The sequence below is a fragment of the Motacilla alba genome, chromosome 2 (genome assembly GCF_015832195.1).
Source record: "Motacilla alba alba isolate MOTALB_02 chromosome 2, Motacilla_alba_V1.0_pri, whole genome shotgun sequence".
Lineage (NCBI taxonomy): Eukaryota > Metazoa > Chordata > Aves > Passeriformes > Motacillidae > Motacilla > Motacilla alba.
Genome location: NC_052017.1, coordinates 60,714,416 through 60,739,284, shown reverse-complemented (window position 1 = coordinate 60,739,284; position 24,869 = coordinate 60,714,416). Strand labels below are relative to the sequence as shown.

Below are 24,869 nucleotides of genomic sequence, written 5' to 3'. Positions count from 1 at the left end.
GTCCCGCTCCGGGCGCACGGCCGCGCTTCCCCGTCCTTCCCGAGCGCGGGGCCCGCCCGCTGGGATGCTAGGTGGGCACCAAAAAGTTGGGAACAGCGGGGGCAGGCGGGGCGGGGGCGTCAGGACCGCTGCCCCCGCTTTTGTTCGGCTCCGGGGAGCGGACCCTCGGCGGGGCTGAGCCGGGTGATCGCGCCCCGGTCCCCAGCATGAGCCTGTCCCACGGCCCCGCCGTCGCCACAGGGCCGGGGGGTGGGAAGGAGGAGGACTGGGGCGGAAGGTGTCTCTTCAGCCTCACTCTCTCCCTCCAAGGTGAGTTGCAGCGCTGCTCCGCGCTCCTTTTGTCTCGGTGCGAGGCCGCGGCGCCCCCCGGCCCCGCCCCGCCAAACTTTCGGCGGGGACCCGGGCGCCCCGACGGCCGCGGAGCGGGGCCGGGCAGGGCGCGGGGCGGCCGCGCGTTCCGCCGGGGACGCGCCGGGGCTGCCAGCGACGCCCGTGCGGGTGTCCCCGTGGGGGCTGCCCGAGGGCAGGTGGAGGGGCCGTGGGGTGCGGGAGGTCGCCTCCTTCCCTTTGGGTTTCTTTGGGACGGATGCGGTCGGCCCCATCTTTGCGCTTTACGCAACAGGTAGGGATGCCAGGAGCTGGCGGCGGCGGCACGGAGCCGCGGCCAGGAGGTTTCGGGGGGCTTTTTTTGTTACCTTCTCTGGAAAAGTGCGAAGGGGAGGGGGAGGAGAACCAACAGTTTTCCGAAATTCCCCTTCAGTTGTTTATTTATGTACTTCCCGTGTCCATGAAAAACGGGTTCGTTTCGCAACTCCGGAGTTTTATATTGTTTTCTATTTACTTTCCCCCCGCCTTTTCTTTCTTTTAAAGTTATTTTTCTTTATGTCCTGCGTTTGCCTGTCTCATTCCGGCAGATCAAACTGTCCGAAAGCAGATCCCCAGAGGCTTGTCCTCACTGACAGTCGGGGGAATCCAAACAAAGAGGTGCATCTACCGGAAATAATGATTTGAGAGATGGTTCTCTCCCTTTCCACCCCCCACTCCCCCGCCTTGAATGAAATTGTTTTCTTTTTCTGGGAGGTTCAGTTCGAGGGAAGTTTTGCGCCGGAGACGGGGTCGGGGCTGAGGAGGGATGGAGCAGACGGAAAGTTGCGGTGGTGGGAGGAGGCGGGGGGCGAGGGCAGTACGGGACCCCGGCGGCGCCCGGACCGCGGGGGGAGCAGGGGCGCGGGGGACCTGCCGCCGCTGCCGGCTCTTTGTCTGCTCGGGCAACTTGAACAAAAGGAGAAACTCGGATGAACTCTGCATCTCTTCCTCGCCTCTCCCGGGTTAACTCATCTTCGGCAACTTTATCGGAAGAGATTTGCTCAACTTTCTGCGAGCTCTCCCGCCGCTTAAAAGCAAAGAGCCCCGCCGTAGGCTTCTATGGAAATCTGGTTTCACAGTTTAGAGAAAGGAGAAGGTACGTTTGGACTTGGGGTTTATTGTTCTTTCCCGGCTCCCTCGTCGCTCCCCCCTCCGCCCTGCCATCCGCGCCCGGGTTTTGGAGCGCAGCGGAGGCGTCTGCGGGCCAGCCCAGCCTTTCCTTTGTACTTTTGGGAGCACATGCAGGTATTTTTGGGGAGGGTAAGGCAGTCATTCCACTCGAACTCCCGTAATGCGGGCTGGGGAGCACTAGTCGGGGGGGGGGGGGCTTGCCTCCTTTTTGTGCCGGCTTTGTTTTATTTTAGAGGTTTAACTTTTTTTTTTTTTTTTTTTTTTTTTTTTTTTTTTTTTTTTTTTTTTTTTTTTTTTTTTTTGGTGGGGAGGGAAGTGGACTCGGAAGGCTTTATGGATCGGGCTGTATTTTTAAGAGTTAGGACAGAGAAAAGCTGAAGACGGGGAAAACTTGATGGGATTGTAGGGAGCCCTGGCGGCCCTGGCCAGGGAGTGGGGGGCTAGTGAAGGCCGTGAGACTGGGCTGGGCAGGGCAGCGCGCAGCAGGGGCAAGGTGGGTGCTCCTCCGGTGCTCCTCCGTGTGCCAGCTTGGGTCGCGGGGCCCGAGACACCACAGAGGGGAGCACGTTGCGGCTGTGGGACCATCCCAGGGAGCCAAGGTGAGCAGGAGTGCCGAGGGACAATTTTTGGAGAAGAGGGACGGACCAGAGGGAGGACTTTGTTCTGCCGACGGCATTGATCGTAGCGAAGGGAGAGTGGGAAGGGTCAGTCCAGGCTGGCCCTTCCTCGGCTGGGCTTCAGTGCAATTCCCTTCGTCCCTTTGGAAACGCGACAGTTGCCTTGGGTTTTGTTCCATTCCTTTTGGTTCACGCTTTCTAGAGCAAGCATCGCAACTCCACAAAACTTACTTGTGAGCTCTTTGTACTTTTCTGAATTATCTTGATCAATTTAGTATCTTATTATTCCCCATCTTCTTTTTCTGTGCTATGTAATAATCTTCAATTTTTCTCCTTTTTCATCCTAGTCCTCTACTTTCTTGTGTTTTCTTGTCCCAATTTCCTATTTGTCCCGCTCTATCCTTAGGTCTATACATTTCAGAATTTCTGAAGTCTACTTTTTACTTTTTATTGTTATTCATTCTCCTCCTCCTTAATGTCTTCCCACCTACTCTTCTACCTTTATGCTTGCATTTCTTATGAAAAATTCCTTTTGCCAGGATCTTTCCTCCATGTGTAGAAATGCTCGTTTCTCGTGATGTGAATCATAAAATTTCTTCTTGCTCTCTTCTAAACTTACTTCTTCTGTTCTGTAGGGCTGCCCTACATCCATGTTACCCAGTTATGCAGACAGATATTCCAGCAACAATTCTTGTTCATAAATGTTCACTTTCTCCTTTCTTCTCATCTTTGTCTCTTACATGCATCTTCCAGTCTCTTCCATTGTCCTTGGTGTGGAAGTTTGTTCTTTTCCCTTTCCCCTACTCCATCTTTGCAGACCTGATGCTGTTCTTCACGTCATTGTTCCCTTCTGTGCAGAGTACTCAGACTTTTCTCTCCATTCCTCATAATACCCTTCCCAATCTAAGTCAAATTTGCTTTTTGCACCTCTGAAGGAATTGCACAGAGGGACTACCAGAATAGACTGATGTGGGCTCGGCTGCTTTGGGTTCTTCTGGGACCAAATGCCATCAGTAGTGCTCAAAGTTTAGGTCTCAACTGAAGGAGCACATCTGCTGGTGGAGGTGCTATGGGGAGACACTGCAACAGGGCTAAGGAGGCAGAGAAGATCACATATGTTTCCCTCAAAAGGGCTGATGAGTTTTATTTTTGCTACTTGGGTTTTTTTTTATTGACTTACTATTTTCATTAGTTTTTAAATACCTGCCAGGGCAGTTGAAGAGCCTTTATATCACCTTTTTTCCCTGTCACTTCAGTGCTTTCTGGAAGGTAAGACTGTGCAATCTGTAGGGATATATGAAAGCCTTTTTCTTAAACATTCTTCTGTAACACTCCAGCCTCACGATGTTTTTAAAACAAAATGCCATCACCAAGCTTTAAGTTTAGGATGTGTCTAAATCTGTGAAGAAATTTGTGTGTTTGAAATTATTCAGAAGAACGTAACTTTATATTTGCATGTTAGTTCCTGAGTCGTATGGCAGAGTCACTGTGCTGAACTAACATTTCTTCCTCGTATTTGAACAGGTCACAACATGATTGTTGGGAAAATGGGATGTTTGCCAGAACATCAGTCTGTGATGGCTGCCATATTGCATTACTCTACGAATGGTGGAATACAGCTTGGGATTCCTCAGGGCTGCGTATCATGGTTCAAACTGGACCATAAAGCTGCTACATGCTGTTTGGATTCATAGTAATGGTTAATGGTCTCCTGGGGGAAGTGGAAGAGCCCCATGCTGAAACTTGTGGATATTGTGGAACATGCTGCTGAGACCCATTTGGATTATATCACCATCTGACACCAAGGCTCTGCAGCTGATGAAAGGTATGCATCTCCCCTGGTGCAAAAATACTGTCTCATACATCAGAATACTAAATACAAATGCTTCTCTTTGTTTTAAACAGACTTGCTTTGTAGCCTTTTTTTTTTTTTTTTTTTTTTTTTTTTTTGCCTTGCTACTGATACCTGCTAAGAGTTTTGGGTGCTGTTAATCTGACAGAAATATTATACTAATGGTTTGATAATGTTTATATCTTAAATGGAAATGGAAAATTCAACTCTAACATTTTTTTTTCCATAATTAACTTATATTTTGAAGGTAATGACTTCACAGAGTCTATGAGTGCTTAGCAACTCTAGAAAATGAGACTACCTAACTTTTAAGAAAAATGAGTTTAAAACAATGTAAGCGAAGTACTTTCTGCAGTTCTGATCTTCCAAATAGCCCAGTTTGTTTGAGGATGTTACTATTTTCTATTTTGAACTCAAGATATCAACCTTCTATGATTTAAACTCTTTTCCTCCAAATAACAACAAAAATCTCAAAGATGGCTTGCGTGGGGAGAAAGAGCAAACAAAAGTATTTCAGTTAAAAATTCAAGGAAATATTTTGTTTCATGTGTTTTTAAAATTTTGATGTAAGACTCCTTGCAGAGTGTGCTTGCATCCTGAATGTCCTAGTAATATGAAAGTCTACTGGATGCAGTTCAGCACTCAGTTTTCTTACTAAATGAGGCAGTCAATGTTAAAAAATGAACTGGAGCTAGCAGAGAAAACAAGTGGTTAAAAAGTTATTAATGAACAACAAATTATTCTTGAATCTAGGTGAAGTGTTAATCTGAGAGTGAGGAAATCAGTGAGCTCCTTAGTGAACCATGCTAAATTTTAAAAGTATTTAAAATCTGATCCTTTTATACCTGTTCTGTGCACTTATTCATTATAGCTGAAAATGAATGACGTGAAAATAGTTGGTTTTACTACACGTTTCAGCTGAACTGATTGGTTTCAGCCTAAACCATATGTAGGGCAGACAAGTATTCATAATCTTAAGAAAAGTGCTGAGCTGGCTGGCCTACTTTAGAGCGAAACAGAAATCTGAACAAATAATCACTTGTGATCCTTTCCTGTAGTAAACAGAGGTATAAGAAGCAACACAGTTCTAATTTCATGGTTCTGACTGTGTTTTAATAAAGACCTACTCTTAATTTTCTTGATTATTGTGGGTAAGCTTTTTGTCTACTGGATGCAATTAATGTACATTTAGATTTATGGTCTTGATATTGTTCTGCATTTATTCTATTTTTGAACTTTGCATGACTAAAGCTAGCCATATGAAAGTCTTTAATTTGAAGCCTCAGAAATTGAAAGTCTTGGGCTGTTTGTGGAAAGAGAAGACAGAGAATAATAAATAGATTGTGTGGATGAAAATATTTAGAGCTGCTATCTAGTGTCATCTTGGAAAAGAAGCCTAGTTATTATTTTTCTCTATTTAAAGAAAATCAAAACTGCAATCCTTTTTTGTTTTTGTAAAGATTTTGTTCTAGCTGAGTTTCTTCTCAGGCACTTGCCGCTCTTTAGAAAAACTAAATTGAACATAGAGGTACACTTCATTTATCTGCATGAAAGCTAATAATTTCATCAGCACTGAAAATGGAAGGCAGTTTTTACTATAAAGAGTAAAAATTACTGAGGAAAAACTACTCCTTCGCTTAATCTGAGAGTTTGTGTAGAATGAATTTCATTATTGCCATAGGATTCTGGATATAGTAGCCAAATCATTTATAGATATATTTACATTTGTTTGTACTTTGAACATTTAAAGTATTAATAACTTGGTGACAAATTGTTAAAATTTACAACTTATCTATCTTCGAATTTCTTTGGATGATTTCCAATAAAATGCAAAGAAACATTCTCCCATTTGGAGATGAGATCTGCAGAGAGGAAAAGCAGGGCCAGCAGGGCCATAGAAAAAGTGTTCAGCATGGTAGTTCCCAGCTGGGAGGCGTGCTGCACTGGTAGGAGATCAGACCCTTTTGGGGCTTGCAGAGAGATGGGGAAATGCTTTCTGGAGGCTCTGGTTGGCGTGTTCCCTTTCTCCTGGGAGCAGTCCCAGCAAAGGCATCAGATGCAGCAGGAGGAGTCTGAGAACTGTGGGGAAGAAGCAGCACCTGGGCCCTGGGAAGGGTGATAGGGACCATCTGCCTTACTTGAGGGGGGAAAGAGCCTTGATGCTCTCAGAGGGGGTGGTTGGGAGGAGCTGATGCTTGAGAGAAGATTTTTGGGTATGGGAGCCTGAAGTGTGGGAAAGAAGTTGTTTCTGTTATTTGTCTTTGGTTGCAATTTGGCAGTTGATTGCTTTGCTTGTGACAATCCTGGAAGGTGATTGAAACCCTTGCAGGTGTTTTGAGGCAGCGTGGTTTATTTTAGGGGGGAGGGAATTCTGAATTCCCCCTCACAAGCCTACCCTGGAATTTTTATCTGGTAGCAGGATTTGCACCTAAAACAAATTAAACAAAATCCAGTCAGTTTAAACAGTGATTCCTCTTTTGAACTTCCTCTTCTCTCAGTTGAGGAAGTCTTCTAGCCAATGTACTTGGTTGTTTGAGAAAATATTTTGCTCTGTGTAACTAAGGTGAGAGTAAGCATGAGGGTGTTTCAGGCCAACCCAGCCTGAGTGTGGAAGAGATTTAACAGGCTGCAAAGAGTGCCAATTTTACAGTGCAGAGTGTGTGGGCAGGTGAGTTGCATTGTTGGATTTGTGCATTGTGAAAAACGGGCAGAGGAGAACAGGGCAGGTTTTGTTACTGCCAGATTTTCAGGTGGAAGAGGAGATGGCACATGGAGTAACTTCCTATCCATTAACATCTAGGAAGGTAGGAAGGAAAATGTGATAAGGACTTGATTTCTTTGACTGTCCCTTCTCTTCAGTTGAAGTGTTTTTCTGGATGCATGCATTCCCAAGTGAGGAAATTTCTGTAGACCCATGTGTGCCCCTCTTGGGGGGTTCATGATACAAAATGGAGATAGGGTGTTGGGACTCACCCCCGGATTGGGGTGACCCCGAAAGATGGAAAAGTCTCTCCTCCAACCCGTGCCTTCAAAGAAAGACTCAGTAGTCTTCAGTTGTCCAGTCTCAAGGTTGTTTATTGTTGGTTATCTAAAAGATTTTCTCCCTCAGCTGCTGCGGTCCGTTCAGCAGGTCAGACAAAGCCACACTGACCTTCCAGGGGGCTGGTGTTATATTTTATATCATACATTACGTATCAAATATTTATGGATTTTCCCCAATGGCTATTACCTATATTGAATGGTGACTTTCTATTCTAAACCAATCTGTGGGTGCCAACATCACCATGAACATGGAGGTTAGGAAGGAGAAAGAAGGAGGACAGGGCACACCCAAATCCCTCCATCTTAGAACCCCTGACTCCCATGTACAAAACTTGGACCCCACTGTACAAGGCCCAAAACCCCCCTGTACAGCGCTCAAAAATTCTTCCCTTCACTTTGTGACTACTTCTACTATAATACCTAAACTTTTGTGGCTTGTAATGCTTCATACAGAGTTGGTAATTTGCTCCACGGGCTAAGATCGAAACCCCACGTGTCTTTGGCTGCATGCCAGGGTCTCAGAGACCCCTGCCAGGAGCTCGGGCCATCCAGGGCACCTAGTGGGGTGTCCTGGGTTCCGACAATAGGGATGCTTTCCTGAGGGCCTGCTGCCTTTCAGCCCTCCCGTGGGAGGCCCTGCTTCTGGCAATGGAGGACAAAGAAGCCTTTTTCTCTGGACACTTCACTGCAGTATCCTCCTCAGGATTTGGAAGCACAGTTTGATTCTTGGGTAAAATTTTGGGAGAAAGTTTTTGGACATAAGATTGTTAGTCCCTGAAAGGGCTCCCAGGCAGCCCGAAGAGTATTGGGCAACTATGAGGGGGCTGGCATGGCAAATATTCACTTCATGATCTTCACTGAGAAAGCAAGATGGAAGCTGCAGGTCAGGGCACCTTACTAGAATGGAGTTGTCTTTGTATCTTTGGTTCCATAGAAAATGCTATTGATAATTGTGTCTGTTTTATTTTTCTCCATATTTTGTTCAAGGCTGGGTAAATCCTGTGTGTGAAATCATATAGCTTACTATAGCAGAAGTCATACTTGTATATAAGATGTTTTATTTTTTTAAAAATTTTTCTCCTTTCACTGGTTTGTCACCTTATATTGAAATGTGAGGTACAGTATTCTTACAGAAGCAATATAACCATTGGAGTACAGTTTGTTTCTTTTCTTGCCTGAGCAAATTTTTATGAGAGGTACAAGGAAGTCAACCAAGGCTGGAAAGAGTGCTTCCACTTGAAATCTGGGTGTGGGTTTACACAAACCACAATCCCCCACACCTTGTATTGCAGTTATGATTGAGAAATAATTGCATGAAGACTTAAAATGAAAACAAAGCTTCCAACATGCGACCTGTTTTTCTGTACAGTGCTCTCAGTAATGTCAGGACAGAGGCATATGGTGTCTGGAATCGTTTTCTGTTTCTTGATTGGATTTATTTTATGTAGCAAGAAGCTTTCAAGTCACTAATGGATTCTATTTTTATTCTTCTTTTTTTTTTTTTTTTTATCTTGCATTGTCATAACATGAAATTTATCACAAACTATTTGTGAAGCCTGAGGTGCTTCAGTGTGAAGCCACATTGTGCTTGATATCTTGACCTTTCCTTGATTGAAATGCATAGATGTGTTTGGGTTTGGTAGGGGGAAATGGATAAGCTAGGGGAACTTAGAATATTTTAACACAAAATTAGTTCTGGTCTTCGAGGACAGGGACATTACTTCCCCCGAAAGGTTATGAGACTACTACAAGTGTGGATTCTATATTTATATCCATGAATATTGTAGATTAGTGAAAAGAAATTGGGTTTGACTCTGTACAGAAAAGAAAGAAGAGAAAAAGCTCCTACCCATTCCAGATGTGTCTACTGCTGCTAAAAATTGAAAACTGATTTAATTTCATTGTATTTGTAAACTAAAGCTACAGTCCTTCTATTTGAGAACAATGTTGCAACTCAATGAAATAAACTGCGTCTTGATACATCTTAAAGGTTCCAAAGGTTCCAGTAGAAATTTTTTGTCTTTTTTTTTTTTTTTGTTTGGTTTTTTTTTTTTTTTTGGTTGGTTGGTTTTTTTTTTCTTTTTTTTTTTTTTTTTTTGGTTTTTTTGTTTTTATTTCTTATATTTTTATTTTTAATTTTTTTTTTTTCATTTATTTTAAAGCCTAAAGTCCCACAGGGGATGATGAGTGTGATGTTGCTCTGGATGTGGATGCCAGCATTACTTCCATGTCAGAGATAAGAGAGAGCGCTGAAGTAGAATCATGAATGTTTGCATGGAATTTCTTGCAGGCCTGGGAGGAGGCTGGGTATGGAAGGAGCAGGCATGTGATTGCCATAAAAAAGTGAGCAGTGGGAGTGGGTATTCTGGGCTGATAAGGATAGAGTCTGGCTTAGTTGTGAGCCAGTGATGATTGGTGAGGAAAGGAAGTGGTGAGACATTTTGAAAACAAGGGCTAGTTGCTAGTGATGGATGGGAAGAGGAAAGAGATGTGGATTTTGAGGGAATGGATGAGAAGCTGTTTGTCATAATTTATGTGTCAGGACTCCAGTGCCATCAGAGCATTTCTAATAGAAAAATGGAGTGAAATCTTTAAATGGCTGTGGCATAAGTAATAAATATTTCAGACATCGGTAGGGTTGGCTTCTTTTTGGTGTGTGATGAAATTGTGATGTTTAGTGCTGTGAAAGGAAACAAAGTTAACTTTGCATATTTTGTGGTTAATTACTCCCGGAATCCGCACAACCTTCAGCTGAGGATACAACTTACTATCTTCTGTTTCTCTTTGCAACACTGTTCAAGGCAACAGTTAATTTAGGTAAGTGTTTCAAGAGTTGCACATGTTGTTTCCAGATTTTCTCAGGGATTAAACTTTCTGGGGCTGCTCATTCAGCTATCTTTTAGAATTTGAAAATTGGTATTTGATTGGTACCAGTATTGATCTGTGCCTATCCTCTGATATTAATGAAATTTGTGGTGGCTCCAGAGTATATAGGAAGGCACCCTGGATTATGCAGTGAACACTGAGGTGTTTTTAAGCAACTTGATGCTTTTGGTGCAGCCTGGTGGGCTGCCATGCCAGGTATTAAATTAGTCCTGTAAGCTACTTTGTATAATTGTGCTACTGTACTTCATCTGTCAATTGTTGCTCTTCTTCTGGGCTTGGGTATGATGGGGATTCAGCTCTGCTGGTGCTGGAGGTGACGTGAGCTGGTGGCAGCTCAGGGGGCTTTGCATTGGGCTCTCCCGGTGGTATGTGTGAACATGAACTCAATTTTTCTTTATAGAGAGGCTGTTGTTTCAAGGCTTTGGGCTTCAAGCGTTGAAAGAGATGCTCTCTTACAAAAGATGCTTTGCCTTTTTGTTAAAAAGATGGATAAGATAGCACTCTTTTCATCATCTCTCTCTGGGGCTTAATTTTGCCATATTCAAAGTTTTATGATACCATGTAGCCAGTAGGTTTATTCATTCAAACTCCTGGACTGGACTTGTGAATCTTGTTTAGGCTTGACTGAAAATCAGACACAAGAAAGAAGGGTGGTTCAGGTTCACAACTTCGTGGTTTTGGTGCCTGAAATTTTTTTGTTTAATTGAAATTGCACTTGAAAAAGAAGGAGTGAAAGAAATACAATTCTAAACCCAAAAGCTTGTTCTTTATCACGCAGTTGCCTCTCAGCTTCAGGATTTGTATACATTATTTTTATAGCATTAAGTCTATGCATTATATGGCTTTACAGCTTTCCTTTTGCATGCAGTTAAAATCTGTGTCTGAGATCATGGCAGCGTTTGATATATATCCCCTGCAGGAATTCCAGTGTTTGGGCAGCGTATGAAGGGGTCTATAGCCTGGTGTGTGTTCCTGACAGCAGTTCATCTAGTAATAGAACTGAAAAGGATGTTTTAAAGTCAGCTATAAGAGAAATTGCTCCCTCTTCCCAAAGAAACAAATGAACAATTTGCTTAATGTCCACAGAGATTTGTCTTGGACCACATAATGCACCTAGATGGAAGATTAATTAGACACTAGTTTATTTTAAATGCCTTATTTAATAAAACTCATAATTAGCACCTTCCTTGTATTCATTGTTATGTGAAGTAGCTCAAAATTAATACCTGAAATATTTTCATCAGCCAATGTGGGTTATCCAGAGCACATTTTTTTCTTGTTTAGCCACCAATTTGAGCTGTTGTGTCTAAATCCAGTCATCCAGGTCAATTTTTCATGGAGCCAAATAATAGCTGCTATTGACTTCAGTGGTGATACTGATGACTAGAGTTTTTGGAAAAGCAAAACAGACACCAGGGAACCTAAGTGTGTATGCATGTATATTACATGTTTATATTTTGGACATAAACATATATAAGCGCATACCATTTAGTCCAGAACCAAAGGTGTGCCTGAGGCAGCTTCATGAAGGAGAAAAGTGATTTTTTTTTCCCCCCTCTGTGTTTGGAGCAGTGTCTTGTTCTTTCTCAGACCTTGCTTCTTGGAGCAGGTGTGTTTGGAGCAGTGTCTTGTTCTTTCTCAGACCTTGCTTCTTGGAGCAGGGTGTCTTTTGTTGGTGGTCTTGAATGCTGTCTTTCCTCTTTGGTTTGGATTTTTGGGTACTCAAAATGAAACATGTCCAATTCCAATTTAACAGTTTGTTCATTAAAATACATCCATCCTGTGTGCATATTCTGATGAGTTAAAAACATATAATGGAAAAGTGTCAGCAGAAAGAATTCACTGTAATCAGCTGTAAAACACTTTCAGGCACACTGCTCACTCCTCCCCTTCACCCTTCTGAAAGGCACCACTGAAGAGCAACAAGGCATAGCTGAAATGTAACTTTGACAAGCACTTAAAAAAAATTAGTTTCTGCCACTGGTAATCAATATAGATTAATTTTTGGTGTGACTATGTACAAGGTATATATATGTATGTTCCCACTATGTGTGTTGGTTTTTGTGGAATTCATTGCTTTAAATTATACACAGTGTAATACTTTAAATGGCTAGAGGTGAATATTAAAAAAAATTAAACATCTTCAGTAGCAATTGTTTTGAGTGCAATCAAAACCATGGATGGAATGCTACTTGTGGACTTCATGCAGGGTAGGTGTATTAGTGGACCTATATTTGAGATAAATGAGGGGATGTTTGCGAAGGAAGACCAGAACCATTTCCAGATTGATTTCTTTGCATTTGCAAATGCAAAGAAATCAATCTGTCACTTTGACCTTGGATTGTGTTCCAGTTGAAATAGGTTTTTTCCCCTGAACTCTGTTGCAAAAGGCAGTAAGTTAAAATATGACAGATCAGAGAGAATAAGACAGTAAAGAGGCAGAATAAGAATTCATTCTTTTGTTGAGATTGTTGCTCAGGGTTATGCATCTTGAGCATTTTCTTATAGTGTTGGTGCAGTCCTGTGAAGCATAGTTGGGCTGACTGATGACTTTGTAGGAGAGAATATTGTAGATGCTGAAAAATGTCATTTTTAAAAATAAGGATTTGCACACCTGCTGTAGTCTGGTAGATTGTCTCTAAAAACAAAGTGGAGGCAGCTCTCTGCTCTGCTGCTCTGCTGTATCAGAAATGATGTATCTGAGTGATGGGTGCTGGATAAAAGCAGTGTATATTTTAGGCTTCTGGTTGCTTAGTGTGAACAGTGCTGTGCAAACACCCCACGAGCTGCCAGGAGCCATTTTGCATCTAACACATTCCCGTGTAGTTTTCTACCCTGTGCAGTGGTTTATGTCTATGATTTGTGTAAGAGGAGCAGGGTGTCTTTATTGTTAATTTTTTTTTCTGAATGCTCTCAGGCTGAAGAGAGAGATGAAGAAGATGTGGTTATTTCAGGTCAGTGCCTGGATTTACTTCTTGGCAAAAACTTGTTATGGATCATGTGATGCCATCACTGCAAAACACACTGAGTCAGACAGGCTATCTCTAGCTTTATTTAGGTAAGATCAACTTCTTCTATGAAAAAAACAAAAGGAGAATATCTGTGGAGATGTGGTGGTTGAAGTAATATAATAACCACTTGCCAGAGAGATACTTGATAGTAGCTAGCTTCTGAGGGAGTTACAGTCACTTGGTGTGTCTCTAAAGAGTGCCAGGGTGCTCTCACTGGAAGGATATTGGTCTATCTGTTGGACAACATATATATTTTTGGTGAATTTTTCACTAATATACCTATTGTAAAAATAAGTGTTAAAGAATGAGCAATACGGACTCAAAAGAATATTGCCAAAACCAGTCGATGCCTGCATTTGGGTATAGGGCCATACTATACTGTATGTATAGAAGAGCTGTCAAAATCAATAGGCATTACTGACTGAAGGGGAACAAAATATTCATTAAACATAACAGAGTATTTAATGTGTCTTATAGTTTTTGTAGGGTTCTTGTTTTGTCTTAGCTCTTCAGTTCTTGAATTTAGAATTGCTATGCTATCTGCACATGCCTTATTATTTTATGTTGAAATAAGTACAAATTGTATTTTGAAAAGAAGCAGCATAGTAATTCTGAACCAGTTAATTTTAAAAGGAAGTCTCATATTTCAAGGGTCAGCATCTTTTGTTTGTGGAAAATTATCAGTAAAGAAGTCCTCTGCATCTTTAACCGAAATGATTTTCTAATTTATGCTTGATTCTTCTGCTAGGTTAATGTTAATTAGTTTAACATATCACTCATAAAAGATGTCACAGTTGAGTCATTGTGTAGGTAACAAATCTTGCACTGGCTAGCAATGAAGAAATATTACCTCTATTAAAACCCACACTTAAACCGTGGAGTCAGTAAGGGCTCATGACATTTTGCAGTTATCTAGCTTAATGCATTTTAATGCCTTTGGTGGTGTGAGCTTTTTCCTTGGGAGGCTGTGTGGGGGATAAGGAAGTGAGGCACAGCCTTCAAATTATGCAGTCAGTATAAAGTGTAGCCTGTGCCAAGTGAGAAACTCATCAGAAATGCTGGCTCGGGCTGGGGTTGGGGCTTGGATACTTTTATAATGATTTAACCTTAAAAACTCCACAACTGTCCAGTGTTGGGTTACCCAATGAAAGCACACATAAGCAGTGGTAAAAAGCTCAAATCTGCTTATATTTAGAGCCCAAGTAATTAGATATTAACAATGCAACTAAGTATGCAGGCTTGTAATTAGCTAAGTAGTTCCACCCATTTCTACCCTGAGAGAAGCATTAGAGCTGGGCCTGTAGCGGAAAGCAAATTTCAGTTGTGATTGTGGAGTGGTTAGTGTGACTCTGTAATACTTTATTTCAAAATAATCCCCCAGCCGCTTGGAGGAGGTGATGCTGTGATGCTGCCAACACAGCAGTGAGCCTGCCATGAGTCCTATCATCCTGCTCAGCTGGTACAGGTATTCCAGGGTATGGGACGGGCAAGGCAGAGTAGTGCGGTCAAACCTCTAGCCAAAAGCTGCTGCCCACATTTCTTTGTTTGTTTAAACCACCAGCATCTGGATGGCAACCAGCGACTGAGTCAGTGTTTGAGGATGCTGTTGCTTCCTCTGCCTGAGGAAGCCTGGGTGAGGAGAAGGTGCTGGATCTTGAAGGTTGGTGGAGTTTCACTTGAACAGCACAGAAAAGCATGGTCAAGAGTTTTGTATCCAAAACATTAATATAAAAAGTTTAAACCTTCTCCCATTGCTAAAGGTTGTAAGCACTTCCATGGCACAGGAACAAGGCCAGTCACTCCAGTATGTGGCAGGGAACGTTTGAAACTTTGGAGTGCAGCTCCAAATTAGTGAACCAGGTGTATTTTCTTGCAAACTGCATTTGTTTCCCTGTGCAGCAGATTACTCTAGCTTTGTTGCCAAGTAGACATGGTGAGGTTGATCAGAGAAAAGAGGGTTACTTCTATTTATGAACATAAACAGCCAGTATGTTCTAGCATCTCACAGTCTGAACATAAAAATAAATTAGATTTTTTTCTTTAATATTTTTAAGTATCCTGCTAAATTCAGTGTTTCAGATCTGAGAAATGGCAGCTTTGCAGCTGGTGGAGCTGGCAGAAGAACAGGAGTGTTCTTCTTTTGCCTCCTTTCAAATTATGTGTGTTTGAGCTCCTTCGGACTACTTGTACTTCTGTACCCCAGTAGAAGGCCAATCTGGTGATGATTTGTGGTGTGAGGACTCAATGAAATTCTGTTAATAGAAATATACAGTTCTTTGACATCCTGCTTTGCAGCTCTTAACACTGGTGTATTTGCTGGGTGTCCCAGCATAGTTAGGTGAAGACACAGGACAAGCATCCCTCTGAAGCGACCACAGTCTTCACTATGTCACTCTGACCTTTTAATGTGTTCATCACTGTTGTGTATGCAACTGTGAACATTAGGTTTTCTCTTGCTAAAGGAGACCTCTTTCTATAAACAGGTTGCCCTTAAGGTGATATTTTCCTGAGACAGTTCTATTTTAGCTTCCTTAGCCATTTGTTCGTTCATTTGTTTGCAATTATAAATTCTGGTTACCATGAGATTGGAAAAATTGCAGCAAACAAGTGACTTCTTTCTGAATTTGCTTCTCACCTTGGATTTGCATTAAGCTTTCAGACTTTCCTCAATTTTAACCATGAAAACTGAATATATTACAGTAATTTTATTAACATCAAAAGACTTCAAATTTGTTCACATGTAGCTCTTAAAATTTATAAAGCAGCAGTTTAAGACTTTGAAATTCTTAACAGATGCTCAGCTGTGTTCTCAGTATTTGAGCTTAAAGCAGAAAGAATTTAACTCAATTATAATAATGTAAACCTTTCCACTTTGCTTTGCATAATTAAATATTTTCATTTACATAGCACAGAAGTTTAACATTCTAAACAGGGTAGATAAGCAGAAGAAAAAGGCAGACAAAGATGCATCTTTAATGCATGCAGAGTAGTAATGCACATGCTGGTAATCTTACTGTGCTTATTAATAATAACAACTTTAACTAGAAATCCATATGCAAATTCCTGTGAATATGGATTGTATTTATTATGTTGATTTTTTTTTAAATTGTGTGCATCTTTGAAAATGTGCAGAAAGGTACATTAAAACTGGAGCAGGAATGCAGCAACCTTCTGATATCTTCTACTTCTTCTAATTAGTGAAACAAGTCTGAGTAAAATTAAGGTATCTGGCCAATTTTTGTGGATGCAGGAAATGGCTTAACTATGCCTCTGTGGAAGTCTGTCATCCTACTGGTGTAGCAAAAACTACACTAGAGGTGGTGATTACTAACACTTTGGATAATGCTGTGTCTCAGATTCACCAGCCTGCTGCCAGAGCAACTTCTCTGTGGTATAATAGGAAGCATTGTGTGTTTTGAGGGCTATAAAACAGACACAAGATGTGCAAATAAACACCTGCACTTTCCTAAATTACTGCTGTCTGTCAGGTCCAGGTCAGCAAGATGTATCAGGCTGAAAGGAATCTTTGCTGGTTTTGAAGAAATTTAGTGCAACTTCTGTTGGCTAGTTTAATGTCACATGTTCACATTTGAATCTTTTTGAAAGTGGGAGGGTCAGTGATATTCCCCCGTAATAAAATAAAATAGCTCCAATTCTTATGTTCCTGAATTTTCAAAGTGTATAATATATTACAGATTATGTCACATAACATATGGAAAAAAATAGGCATGTTAAATAAGAGAAAAATAAAGATTTTTTTTTTGGTAATGCCTTTTGTTTGCTTACCCTTAAACTTCACCAGGTGACTAGCTTGCTCTGGTTGAATGCCTAACATCAGAGGAGTTTGGATGTTTGCCTTTGTTTTATGTTTGTTACATGCGTCAAACCTCAAAATTTAAGTGCCAATATATAGGACACATACAATAATTCTATACAGTACAATTAAGAGAAGACAGATTTTTAGAAAAACTTGGGTTATTAAACACTATTCCCCATGTATTGATTTTAGGGCATATATCAAACCACTAAAAGAAAGTGGAAACCCAAGCAAAAGGGAGAACACTTGTGCGTATATTTGCTTGGGCCTGCACTGCAGTGAGCTGGGGCAGGGGAGCTTAAAAGAAGTTTGTGTGTTTACCTTTGGTATTATTTTTTAAATTTTCTCTAGGGTTCTTTAGGTAGTGAGCTTTGGAAAATTGTTCAGTAGCACTTATATTTCTGGGGATTTCTGTCAATTGCCTAGGTTTCTTCATTTGCACGTAGATTTTCCAGTGCACTATAAAACCTTTTGTCATATTTTTTGCTTGTTTGATGGGAATGGAGATAAGAAAGCAAAATGTCGGGGAAAATGAGAATTTGATTTCCAGTGAAGCAAAATTTCATGTCCTAAAGCTGCTTCTGACAGCCATTCTTTTATTACAGTGAGTGGCTGTTTGCTAACTGCAAATCCAGCGGTGCAGGTTACTTGCTTAAAGAACAAGTGAAGCTACGAGGATCTCATTAACTTTGATTTTCATGTTATCCTAAAAACCTGTAGCAATATATGGGCTCTTGTTTTCTCTTGCTTCTGATCACTGGGGAGTGCTTACATGTACTAAAAATTCTTTGGCACCTCTGAGCACCCTAAAAATAATTTTATTGGTAAAATTTTATTGGTAGAAAGGCGACTGGAGGCTGAGTATGGAATTCTCTTAGTTTTTCATTACTGCTCATTTGGCTTTAGCTGTTGAGGATATTGCCAGTCTTCTTTTCCATGCTTGCTTCACTTGTGCTGCTTTTCTGAAGAGTTATGACAAGTTCTCATTATGAAATAAATGCTTAACTCAGGAAATCATAGTATTCTCTAGATTTTTGAGTTGTTTTGTTGTTTAGGAGAAAAAAATGGGATTGTTTTGGTTTACATTGAGTACATGTAGTAAATGCATTGTAGAGGTGTCAGTATTGTAGTCAGAGTAGATAAGTGATTTTTGTATATGAGGAGAACACATGGTTCTGTCTTTTTGGGTTCTCAGCTGTATGTCCCAGGTGTGTTGCCTTCCAGCTGGTTTTCTGTTATACTGTCTCTAGCTCTGTTTCTGCTCATTTGCACCTGGATTTTACCATACTGGGGCATCTCCTGAGAGATACAGAATCATTTCAATATGTGACATTGGGCACTTACCTAACTTTCCCATGTGAAAGAGGTAGGATTTGGATTCTTTTGGTAAAGAATCCTGTGCAGAGAGCTCTATGTAGAAAGTAGGAAAATACCTTTCTTGGTCGCTGGGTTTTGTCTGCAATTAGCTTATGCTGTGTGGCTTAATTTACTACAGAGGTAGTGTGCTTCTGCTTTACTAAGCCTTTCTCTCTCTCTTAAAGTAATTGTGTGCCCATTTCTCATTCAAAAGCTAAACAAAGAACCTGGCATTCCAAAAATAATAGTAGAATATTAGGCTCTGGAGTGTAACCACTTATTTGTGTGGTAGGTGCAGTTTTCTGGTTTCTGTCCAAAGGTTTAGGGAGTGTCTATGCACTTTCCACTTCCCAGGTCATTAGTGATTTGTGGCTGATTTGGTCCAAATTTAACCATTGCCTGTAATCTCTAGGGATTAGAATTCCAAGATGTTTTAATACCTGTAACTCTCATTAGAAACTGCAGTGAGTAAGCAAGCACTGATTTATGAGCCCTCAATTAATCTTAATGCCTGGGATTTGTTCCAGTAAATTCACACATCTGGGTGAGTGCCCAAGGTTTTCAAAGAATTCTTAAAATTTGCATATTGACCTTTGAGGACTGGATAGTAGGACCAGGGTATCATGCACATAAACCAGTTCTTCTGTGCTACATATTTTAGTATTTTTTATTATCTTTCAGACCATGCCTCTGCTTATGATGAAAAGGGGCAGGGGGAGCAGACATTCTCATTCTTACTCTGTTCTTGATTTTGAGAAGCTCTGCGGGGTGCGGGGGTGGAATTGGTGTGGGTTTTTTTTTTTTTTTTCTTTTTTTTTTTTTTTTTTTTTTTGTGGAATTCAGTTTGAAAAGCAGACCCCTCCACGGCAGTTTAATCCAATTGAGTGTTCATCAGTGTATCTCATTTTCCTAAGAACTCTGATGGGATAATCCCAGGTAACCCCATCATAAAATGATCTCAGAATCTGGCAATACCCCGATGAGGGCTGTGATACTGCAGGTTGTTTGGTTAGTTGCTTGAGGTTATCTGGTCCAGGTCTAGATGTAATAAATCTAACCCCATGTATTTTGATACTTTTGAGTGTGAACTTTTTCAGCTTGAAAAGCGGATGGTGGTGGGGGAAGCTTTGCCTTGGAATCTCTCTGTGATGGGAATTAGATTGCATACTGCAGGAATGAAGTATTACCACAGTAGAGAAAGGCCAGGTTAGGAAATGGTTAAAAGTGGCCACATCAGTCCATGGGATCACGATCTTTGTGGTGAAGTTGTGATTCAGTTGATGACACCTATCCCTGGCTGGATTCCAGTGGATGTAGCTGTTTCCTCATGGCTGTGAAAAGCAGGCATCCTCTCCCTGGGTGCATTGTGGGAGGGGTAAAAACGTTTGCTTTGCTTTCAACATTGCCTAGGGCTTTCCTGTATTGCTTCTCTAGCTGGATCCTTTTATTCTCTGGACTGAGTGATGCTCCTGAAATCCAGGGCACTGAAGTCCCAGGAAGGATCCTGCTTCCCTCTGCACCAGTTGTATCAATTGTGATGGGAATATCATGTGAGGGTCTGTCTCTGTAGAGTATCTGAGCTGAGAATTTTGCATCCCTCTTTGAGATTTTTCTTTTTTGCCTGTGTGGTGGGAATTAGATTTTTTTTTCCCCCCATCAGTTCTGATAATTTTGCTGTAAGAGGTAATACACTGGGGAGGACTGTCTATCACTTTTATGTGGAAGTTATTTAATCATTATATCAGGAGTTTTTGTTTCAGTTTGGGTACTTAGGTACCCAAACTGAAACAAAAACTCCTGGTATAATGATTAAAACTCCTGGTTTCAACTTGTGTGCTCTGTGATCAGGATTTCTGAATGTTGTGTGTGCTGTCCTATGTTTTGCTGTTTTGGCTTTTGCTGTTTAGTTGGTGTGTGTGTATTTGTGTCTGGTTGGGTTTTTTTGTTTTGTTGGTTTTTATGTTTTGGTTAGATTTTTTTCCCCTCCCATTCCTTTCCTTTTGTAATATCACTGTTGAAATTGGAGTCCTTGAAGGTGTCTTGTTTGCTGTGAATGAAATCCACAAATTGGGTATGTGGGAGAAGCAAGCTATCAATTTCTTGCTATCTTTCTCTGTCCTTTGTGAGGGGGAGTTTCAGTGGACATCTACATTGGCTTAGCACTACATTGTCTACTTGACTATAATTTTTGCCTTATTATTTGTAACTACAACTAATCTGAAGATGTGAATATGAAAATTATGTTTTGCCCACCTATAAAAGGGAAGATTTACAGTATTGGTAAGGAGGGGGAAGAAGTCAGAGGCGAGAACAATGATACTTAGTCGAAGTTCTGTCTCTTGGATGGAAAAAGTTACAACAAATGCACTAGAACTCTTTTTGTGGTGCATTCAAATGCAAGTGTATGCACAAAAACAATGACTATGTAATTGGTAGCTCAGAGGCTTTATTGTAGTGGTTATAAGTGGTTTGATTCAAGGCTGTTATGCTCAAGATCCTCACTGAGCTGTTATGGGCACTTCAGGAGGAGTGTGGGAACAGGAAGAATTTGTATTAGTGCTTTCAATTTTTCCAGTGATTTATGGCTTGTGAGTCTTGAGCTTGCCTGAGTGAAAGTGTCTTTGTAGTTTTTAATAATCTCAGGATTTTTATTCCCATCACTTTTGGAACCAGTCTTGTCTGGTAGTATTCACTGCACCCAGTGGTGCTGAATTCCACAATGGACTTCATGTGAAGAAATCTAATTTTGTTTGATTTGAACCTGCTATGAGCTAGTTCTTCCAATGCACCTCTGCTGTTTTAACAGTAAAAGGTAATTGTTTCCTGCTTGCCTTACCCTCTCAGCAAGGATCTTGCAGAAGAAGAAATGAGGTTTATGTAGGCATACAGCTTTATTTTTTTTCTTGTTATCATATTTAATATGCATTTCATTGCAATGGTAATTAATAACATTCTGTGTTTCCTTTCGGACTGCTACAAAGAATTAAACTGTCTATTAAAATAATCCGTTGTTGCCACAAAATTTTGTTTGTTACTGGTAGGACTCACGGCTGTCTATGTAAAGGGAATATTAGGTGTGCCATGTCATTCTCTCTCTCTACATTTATGTTTTGTTGCTTTTTATTCAATTTCACCCATAACTTAAGTGCTGTGCTCACTGAAGATGCTGATGACATTTTCAGAGGTTAAAGAAACACTCATCAGAATAGAGCTGAAAAGCCATAGCCCCTCTGGAGCTCTCTCAGCTGACAGTGTGGACCAAAGAGGAGATGGAAGGGCTTATTCCTCTAGTAGGAAAGCAAGTACACAAATGTGCTGAGTAGAGGTAGTGTGTCCTCATCCCTGGCTAAAAATATTTTTTATTTTTTGTATCTAGTATAACTAAATAAAAAGGAATAATTTTTACTACTTAGAGACATTGGTGGAACAAAGAATTGTAAACAAATAATCTTATTGTTGAGTCATTACTATTTTGACAAGTACTTGTAGCAGAAAATTGGTGTGTGGTATTTTCCATGTTTTCTGATAATTTTTTTTCTTAGAAAAAGTTATTTCTCTGTCAGCCATATATTTTTGGCTTCTGAGAGTTTCACAGAAAAAAAAGGTAAAATAAATCTCCTGATGAAATCTACCTAAATTTTTCATCTAGATAAAACATCCTGAGGATGGAGAAGGAAAGCAACTAGATGCTTCTAGTGCATTTGGAAAGAGCTAATGGCGCTGTCCTAAAACTAATCCAAAGTCAATTAAAATATATTATTTCTTTGTTAGCTGAGCAAGATGTATAGCTACAGCATACTAAGATGGAGGCTGCTGTCATCATGCCTGGATACGAGCTCGACAGACAGGGAAGAGTTCAGGGATTAATGGGAACTGTGATGAAGCAGCTGAGAGGAGAGGCATTAGGAACAGGGAGCGTTCCCATGCATATTACAGATATTGGAAGTATTTTTGTGTCAGCTTTCAGTGTATGGTTTGTAAATTGCATACAGACCCAGGTGATATCTGATAGTTGCAGATGTGTTTTCTATTGATTCTGGGGAAAAAAAAGGTAAACGTCAGTCAGATTGTGTGTTCTACTCTGTTTAAAAGGAAAACTAAAAATTACACTTTTGGTTTGGTTATATTTGGATTGCAACCACTAGAGCTGCTTCAGAGAGGTATAAAGCAGACAGCCAGTGTATTCTATCCTTTATTACCAATTTAACTATCTCTATTCTGGACAGTATTTTGATTAAAGACATTTGAATTGTGAAACTTTTTGAAGAAGTGGTATGAAAATCACTTAGGTAAGGTAACAGGAAAATCAGAGCTCTTGTGAACTGGTTTCAGAGGAATAGTGTGGCTAAAGAAGTCATTAGTTCTTCTTGCATTACCCAGAACTAAAACACAAACTTTGCCAAAAAACCCATCCTGGTTGTATAGGGAAAAACTTAGCCCTGTGAGCAAAGCAGGCATGAGTTAGTTAAATTGCTGTTCCTAGAAGTGTTTTTCCCCTGTAGAGATGGTGCAGCTGATTATAATGTGTGCAAATTGTCTTGTAAGTTTAGTGAACTTGAGTTTCAGGCACTGGGGATTTAAATTGATAATGTTTAAACTTCAGTAGATATGTCTAACAGGTTGGTGCATCTATGTAAAAATTAAGCAGTACCTTTCAAAAAGAATGTGGAATCAGATTGGTCTTGTATTAGCCATGTTAAATTATTGAACAGCATTGACAGGGCGTGGGCCATTTGTCTGCTGGCACTCTCTTCAAAAAGTGGCAGAAGAAACTCTGCCTGCACAGTTAGAAACTGATCTCAGGCACCAGAGGCTTGTAGATGTGTAAAGAGAAATAGAAGGCAAAGCTGCAATCCTGTTCTTGGGTGTTTCCACTGCGTTATGAAAATTATACTTTGCTTGGCTATAAATGGAAATTGTGGTTTCCAAGATGCAACACAGGGGATCTTTTGAGACTCTCTTGTTAATTGTGTGTGTCAGTTTAGGAAAAATAGGCATCATCTCTCCAAACCCTAAACAGCAGGAAAGAAAGAGCAATCAGTTATTTTGCCCATGGAGGCCTCAGGGAATAACTTTAACAAATTAGGAAAGAAAAAGAGAGTGCTAGTTGATTTCTGTTTTGCAGTACCAGTGATAGTGATTTCCTGTAGGAGATGCAGGGGTCTGTTTATTGCACACTGCACCCCAAAACCAAACATTGGTTATCTGGTTTTAAGTGCTGGAAGCCGTCTCAGTGATGAAGGTTGAATGGTGTGTGTTTGACTTGAGAAGACTGATGCAGGGAGCTATACTGACTTTGGCATGAACTTCTCAGAATTATATTTTGCAGTGTTCAGATTAGTATGCCTGATGTTTGCTTTCTGTCAAGCAGGTTTTTGAATGGCAAGCCCTTTGTGCTCTCTAGTGCAGCCTTTATTTTGAGTGAATGAGTTTGCAATGCCCCCATAGACATCAACCTGCTTTGCAAATTCCATGAGCCCAGTTTACTCGATGTGAGCAGCAAAACTGTGCTCATTTTTAAATAAATGTGATGAGTTCCAGTAATCATTTGCACAAGTGTTTAGTTACCTCTTTATTGTGCTATCTCTTTTTCTATTTTTTTTTTTTTTGCCCCTCTCTGATGATTCCGAAAGAGCGAGTCCCAAGTGTGTGGCCCTTGTTCTGTAGTGCTTGGCTCCAAGAGCAAATGGCATTCTCCGGGCTGTGTTGGGGGGCCTGCCTGAGAGAGGTGGCTGCTTTCAAAATTCTTGTTAGGGAGAAGTGATGGATGGCTTTGTTGCAAGCTGCCCTCTCCCGTTCAGGGTGAGCCTGGGAAGGACAGGGCTTCTGAGAAGTTGTCAGCACTTGATAGCTGTGAGCTGGATCACTGGAGCAATGCTGAAAGGATGAAATGGGAATAAGGAATAATCCAGAGACCTGCCTGTTCAAACAGTACCTCCTAGCATGCTGAAGTGAACGTAGAACCAAGCATGTCTGATGAATCATGTCTTGTCCATGGTATCAAATGGGAGTTGAATATTGCATAGGTATCAGATTTATTAAGAGCTCTTTTCTTGTTCAGTGAATATTAAGGAATGATACCTCTTGTGTTGAATAAAGGATATCTGTTGATAACAATCTTTTTGAATCCAAAGATATCAGGACTGCATTTTGAAAGGTGGCGCTTCCTAAGAAAGAGATCAGATGAAAGAATTTTTTTTTCTAATTTCTCTTCAATGAAGAAATGCAGAGATACAGTTGAGCATTAAAAAAAAAATATATATTTTTTGAGAGAATTATAATAAATTTCTCCATGCAGTTAAAAATACCCAGTGAATCTTTGTGTGAACATTTAAAAAATAAAATAAAAAAAAAAATCCACTTTTAATGGAGTCCAAATCAGAAGTTTATTTGTGATAGTTGTACCGTACTGTGTGACTGGTGTGTTTAACACATGCATCAGTGTGATATCCTCGTAAGTGATTATACTTTCCTCACTAATTCTGTCTTTTTGTATTCACACAGTGCTTTATTTCTCAACTTTACAGTTAGTGCTTAAATAATCTAGTAGGGTATTTTTACTTGTCATTCCTTTCCCTTGTCTAAGAAGAACAATATACTTTGCAAGCAAACCCATTTAAATTGAAATGAAATCTGTCCTCTGTTTCCAGCATTAATCTGTATCTAGGTGGAAGCTTTACATGTTGACATGTGTCTGAAATTAGAAATTGTGACACAGTGTAATTAAGTTTACATCTCTACAGCTGGATCTGGCACTTATAACTGAGATTTTTTTTGCTATGTATGAAGGA

General features: G+C 40.6%; 1 long non-coding RNA gene across 15 annotated transcripts in view; it reads left to right on the top strand.

The window, feature by feature from the left end:
- Positions 1–235: 235 nt before the first annotated feature.
- Positions 236–24,869, top strand: part of LOC119698323 — a 260,819-nt gene continuing 236,185 nt past the window's right edge. For 2 of the 15 annotated variants that reach the window (XR_005256119.1, XR_005256112.1), the window contains exons 1-2: positions 639–1,462; positions 3,639–3,939. This is a non-coding gene — a long non-coding RNA (uncharacterized LOC119698323). The other 13 variants (XR_005256114.1, XR_005256110.1, XR_005256106.1 and 10 more) reach the window with 10 other exon arrangements.